Below are 7022 nucleotides of genomic sequence, written 5' to 3'. Positions count from 1 at the left end.
ACTGTCCTGAATGTTAAGGTGACACAGCTTATAGTTTCTTAATTTATTAAGTCTGTCCAAAGATCACCCATTCTTTCATTTGCAAAACCTTGTTCTTTCTTTGGCTTTCGAGGACTCTTTGTACATTTCATTGGCAGATCTTGTACATCTAATGCAGTATATGCCGTCTTCTGTGCCCTGAGCAGTGATTGACTATAAGATCTGGACAGATCGGTGCTGTAGGAAACTGATGGATTTTCGCTGGCCATTTAATTCAGAATATTGTTCTGAAGTTGTTATATGTCATTGATGCCCTGCTGGCAGCCCTGGTTACTGGGGCTGGCTGCTGGACCCTCTGCGGCTGCTCCATGGGTGGGCTCAGCGGTAGCATATGGTCAGCAGGCTGCCATACCCACACACAGGTTTCTCTTTCTGGCTCTGTCCTGAGCATTCAAAAGCTATATGCATCTTCTAATAAGTGTCTTAATTACTCCTAACAGATATAGCTGAACTGAGGGATATTTTAATTTATTCATTATTTAATGAATATTTTATTGTGGTGTGGAACAGACTGCTCTGTTTTATTCAGTTCATTAGCACTTTATACATAGAACAAAAAATTGTCCTTCATCAATTTCTATGGCTCTTCTCCAAAACCTAGTGAGTCGTCTTGCTATGTACTGCCCACACAGACAGCTGCTTACCAAGGCAGCATACTATCTCAAATAAATAGCCCATCTGAATGCTTTACAATACATGCATTATACCAACTATTACAGCTTTTACAGATTATTTGTATTTATCTCTATTAAACACACAGTAAGACATCAATATCGTAAAATATATTTGTTTATTTTATTAATTTTAATGAAATGAGACTGCTGAAATGACTGTAGAGATATTGTGTTAAGCTAATCTTTTAAGTCTTTCATTTCTGAATGAATCAGCTATTTGAATGAATCAGGTCTTTTTAAATTTTTCATCGAATTATTGACTCATCCAGTTCATTCAAAATAGACCAAATCGCATTCATTCAGCGACGAAGCACTGCTGTGTGCTGCTCGGATCTGCAACAGTTCCTCTGTGGATTTAACGGCAACTATTCTGTGGTAAACAATACTGCCAATACTCCTTGTTTATTGATTTTCATGAAATCATGCAATGCTTAATCATGTGTGCTAGATTTAAACATGCTTGAGAGAACATCTGAATTGCTTAATTTTACTGTTCAAAACAGTAACAGTAATTAACACTGAACTTGCAGTACTGTATGGGAGTTCATTTAGACAGCCTGTCACCACTCTAGTTTTAATTAGGACTAATGAGCCATATTATACTAATTAGACATGCTATATGAGTTCCTTTGTTGATCAATTGGCAAGTGAAGTCATTATAAGAACCTTGAGGCATAGTGTCCAACAAGGGTTTTTTTTTTTAAGGATACTTAAGGGACTAATCAGTATTTCTAAATTCATGATGAAAGTATGATAAAGTCTGTCCAACAAATTAAAACATTACATTGCTTACAGTGCTAACCAACTAACTGTGTAGTTTATAGAAGCGTCTCTCTTCTCCGCTTGCAAACATTTTTTTTAACACCTCATGATGTTTGAAGCTTCTTTTTTATTTTTTTTGTTTTTGTTATTAAGCACTGTTGATTAGTGCATGTTATGGTTGGTGTTATTTTCATCATCATTTCATCATCATCATCATGTGTTCTTTTTTTTTTTGAAATTATGAAAGGATACATTATATAAATTATATATAATATATATATATATATATATATATATATATATATATATATAAAATTAGTATTATTATTATATATTTTTTGTTTTCTTTTTATCCCTCTCTCTGGTTGACCTCAATTATAATGTTATATTACTTCAATGACATCACTCATTCTGGTCATCAAAACAATAACTCATATTTGAGGTAGCACCACTAAATTAATCTGGAAAATTGACTTTGTGGAATGTGGATGGTGAATGTATATTTAACATTTCCATTAGGTCAAAATTGTGATTGAAAGTTGAAGGGAACTGCTAAGTTGTAATCACTAGTTTAATTGCGTTGCATTTGATCATTGCTGACAGACATGTAAGGGCTATGTACAAAGAATAACTTTGTGCTCGGAACAAAAATAATCGCTTAGCATAGCTTTCTAATAATTTTACCGTCTACCCTATTTGTTATGCATACACACATCTGTGTTAAAACCAGATTTAAATGTTTGGTATAATTTTTTTTTTCTCCTCAGAACAAAACTAGAGTACTTAAACTCAAACATAATGAGCCACAAGTCTAAGCTGACATAGTGGAAAGAATTTTTCACACAGAATCAGATTTCGGCATGAAGCACATCATAGTTCTAGAAATAGCTTTGAGCTTGCAGGAAATGCCTGTTTCAGTGTTGCTGTAATTTATTTCCATCATTGTGATTCAGCAGTGATTTTTTTTTTCTTTTCTCTGTCAAAAGACCATGTTTACGCTTGGTATTAACATCATTGTCAGGCAGTCTAATCACATGTTCATATTCAGGTGCCAACAGAATGCCAAACATTACATCAAATCACATTTGAAGGTAGTTTGAAATGACCGTATTTGCACTCATAGAAATGTTAATCTATGCTGCTGCTCCTGCTATTACTACTTTTACTACTACTACTACTGATCATTAATTAATTATCATTAATTAAGCATTATTCTTATTAATAGTCAAACACGCATATGATTTGCATTTGTAGAAGTGCTAATGTGTGTTGCTAAAAATAATATTGTGCTAAGGACGGTGTTAAACGCTTGAATCTGATCCATTATTTTCAGGGCATGCACAGCTAAAGCAGTTCCTGGCGGGTCTTGGCTTATCACTGTTCAATAACACTTTGCCAAATGATTTCAGTTCTTTCAAAATTCCTTGCAGTCTACAACAGCGCAAGACCAAAACCCACAAAAATACTGACCAAAACTATCATATACGGTAGATAACAAGCAATAGGATAAAAATGAATGAGGAAAAAAACACACAAAAAAACATACAACTTTATTAAAAAAAGTAGCACTGCAGCTACTAGGCCACACTACTACCTCAGCTGTGCATTATGCATCTAATAATTCAACAGCCGTTGTCAAGTGTTATTATTAATATTTTTATTACTGCCATTAATTATTCATCTATAAGACCTTTGTTCATCTTTGGAACACAAATACGTATTTTGGTTTGTTTTAACAGCTTTCTGACCATGCTATATGCAACAAAGCTACGAGACTTTATCTAGATGCATGGTACTACCAAGTTGAAACAACAGTATTTTTAAGCTGACCTCTTTTGATTTTCTTACTTGAGATGGATGTTAATATCACGTGCAAATACAACCTAAATAAATTCTGAAGAGATTTGGAGGGGAAAAAATTCCCTCAGAGACAGCTGAGAGACAGTAAAGTGACTGGGGAGGGATCACAACAACATGCGCACTACCCACTGCACCATGACTCTGTTAAATCCTGTCATTTTTCAGCAGACTAAGCGAGCAACTTGACTTTTTACACTCACTTATTTGACCTTATGTTCAGTGACACACCTGTCCGCTCAGGCATCATAACGTGACGACCGATGGGTTAGGGACCCACAGGTAGCTCTGCATACTACACTGAACAGCGTGACTAGATCCTTGGTGAATAGGTGCACCTGGAAAATGGGATTCTGTGCTGGTCGTGCCATGGTATCCGCCAAAAGGCTTAGCCTTGCTTATCTGCAGGTTGCACTCCATACGCAGAACACACAGAGTTACACTTTTTATTCTCCTCATCTCACTCGCTTTTTTACATCTATGAGTGGAACAAGGTACCTGGAGTGCCATGTGACTAGATGAACAGACTGAGTGCTAATCTTAAGCACAGCTGTGTGAGTTTGATTAAAAATGTGGCTTATATATGAAGATTAAAGTACAAGTATATTTCAGATAGGTGTGCCACTATATGATCCAATATTTGTAACGGGTATCGATGTCGATATTGAATACATTTGTAAATCGGGTAGAGCTGACCGTTGGCCCCATCTGACTATCGGCTAGGTGATTTAAAAGTTTATGCTTTCGCACCGTGGCTGTGACATCATGCGCTAGCAATGGGTAAGACCAATGTTTCTCTACTGGTGGGTCGTGTGTCGCGAGACCGTTTGGGTGTTTTTTTAAGTTTTCTGATGCAAGACTTTTATTCTAGAAGACGTGAAAGCTGAAGACACTTCTCACAGGTGCAGTTTAAATAAAGAGTGCCCGAGAAAACACACTGTCCCGATTCAGCATCCGCGGGCAGATGAGAAGTTAACAGGCTTAATGTCAGTGTCAATATTCAGAATATTTTCGTAACTTGTTATCTCTCACCTCAGAAAAGCGAGCTATCCTGTCTTGCCAGGTGTTGCCGTGTTCGCAAACGGACGAGGCGTTTGTACTTGTCGTGCTCGCCGTTGTAAGTACAGCAGGCCTTCCAATAAATCACTTAAATGGTACTGCGTCGTCAGCTAGGGAGGATTTGCATGAAGGTATGGTATATATTCTTTTCTGGCCCATTCCATTTTACATGTTAGTATTGTGTTCACCATAACTGTTGTTTCCATAAACCAAAAATACAATTGTGTCATTTTGTATGTTTAAATGGTGGTTCAAACCAGCTTAATAACAAAGGGCATGGCGCATTTAAAATGATACATACCATAACTAGAAATTAACGTGTTCATTTTCTGTGTGCACTATTTACATTGTGTGTGGGTGTGTGTAATGTGTTTTAGGACAATGTAATATTTATTTTTTAAATGAAAAGTTGACATTGAAATAACAACACAGTCATTTATAGTTAATGTTTAATTTATTAAAGAATTTAATAATTTAATTTATTAAAGAAACAATTTAATGCTAAAATATTCCAATTAAATGACCCTTTTATCGATATAAACATCATCACTGCACACAGCGTCTGTGCTGCATCTCTGCTGCCTGTCACAGGTGAAAGTGGTCATCTAAGTGCTCGTCGCCCACAATCAACGTTTAAAAATTCACACTTCAAAGCTAAAAACTTAATCTGTACGGAACATTGTTGTGTGCGGAACGTAGTTGGTCACAAGGATGCATATGATTTATTAGATAAACTAATAAACCATATGATCCGTTGCCAAAATTTTACTTTGGTATCAGAATCGGTATTAGGGGATCGGAGCATCCCTAAGAGTTATAAGGGATGCATACATTCTGTGTCTCCACACAGAAATAAATGTACATATTTAGCACTTTACATAGGTCAAATAAATGCAATCTAGAGCATAACTGACACAAGCTTTTTTGTCAAACATTAATAAATCTCTTCTTTTGAACGCTAGTGTATATATGCTTTTTGGAGCTTTTGTTTTAAAAATAAAACAAAAGAAAAAGAGTTAGGTGTAAATGGTGTAACAACCATTTTTGTTTGAACTGTTGCTTTAGTGTTCAGTTAATAACTTTTCAAAAGGAGGAGGTGCCGCTTTTTGGCAGATTGCTTTGATATCACTTTTTTCTGAAGTAATTCATTAGATGTTCTGCATCTTGCTGCTGGCCAACCGATCCTCTCAATCAAAGTCATTTGTGGATGGATGCTTGATGGCTTGGCACAGGTGAAGTTTTCTCTTCTATTCAGCACTCATTAGAAATATTAAAGACTATTTGCTTGCCCTTGTTGGAATGTTTTTTCTCCCTCTAAATCATTTGATTGGTAAGCCAAAACAACTCTTAAGATGTGGATCAAGCCAAATTTGTCTTCTCCTCCATTATCAACACCACGGGAGGGGGAAAATCAGGCTTCTGTTAGTGAAAAACTGAAGTCCTGTTGATTTTATTGCGAAGATCGTCAATACTGAATAGTTTAGCAGTTCATTATCAGTTCATGCTGTAACTGCAATGTAACTATGTTACACAACATTAAATGTTATTCTCATTTTGACTTCATGCTGAATAGAGTATATCCACAGTGACAGACTTTCTTTTAATGATTGAGCCTAAGAACATATTGTGCCTCATTCTTAAACACTGTCTGTTAGACTGTATAATGTCAGCATTGCTTTGATTTATTTAGAATAAATTAGAATGGTTACGTTACAGTCAGTTGTATTTGTTGTTATGGCCTTGATGTATAACATCATCATGACTAACCGACACAAAAGATGACTAAAACATCTAAACAATAATTATTCATGTGGCAATGGCAGTTGTTAAATCTTTGTTCTGTGTCATTGTGGGGATGGATGGATTTCTATTGAGTTATTAATGATTGGTGCCAGATGGCCAATAATTAGAACTCAAAATTTGGAGGCTTTTGGTTATTATGTGCACTTTCTCATAAGACATGAAGAGTTTTGATACAAATCAACGCACTGTTGAAATCTTTACAGATTTTCACCCTTGTCATCTTTAGAAATACAGTGACATTCTATTGTGTTTTCTCTCAGTCTTCCTATCTCTAATTTACTTTAACTATCTTCATATAAGTAGACAGAAGCACACACATATCACATCTAATGGATTTAAACATATTCTGTCATGGTATATGAAATGTTTTTGTTTGTTTTCATCTGCAAAAATGCAAGTTTCTCGCAAAAGCTCAACAGATGGAGTCACAGTTTATTATGTCCTTTTATGCCAGAAAATTAGCAAAATGGCATTGGTAAATTTGACTGTCTTTCAATATTTAATATATCTGAAAAGATAAATTGAGTTTCTGTACCATAGTACTGTTTATGTGGTCTTCTCTTATTCAAACTGCTACAGTTTGCTGGTTTTGAAAGGTGCCAGCTGATTAAAGTTGCACGATAACCTAAATTTATAGTAAAAAAAAGTTTCTTAAAAGTGCTAGTGCTAGTTTCTAGACAGAGCTGCTGTATCTATTTATGACTTCATAGTAATGATTTTCTTCTTATAAAAAAAAAAACTAAAAAATGATGCTGTACAATAAGATTTGCATTTGGTTTAAAGAATTAACAGTAGGGAACAATTTTCTATATCAGAACCTTTTAATTA

This window comes from Puntigrus tetrazona, chromosome 14, assembly GCF_018831695.1.
Source record: "Puntigrus tetrazona isolate hp1 chromosome 14, ASM1883169v1, whole genome shotgun sequence".
Classification (NCBI taxonomy): domain Eukaryota; kingdom Metazoa; phylum Chordata; class Actinopteri; order Cypriniformes; family Cyprinidae; genus Puntigrus; species Puntigrus tetrazona.
This window is presented reverse-complemented; position numbering follows the sequence as displayed.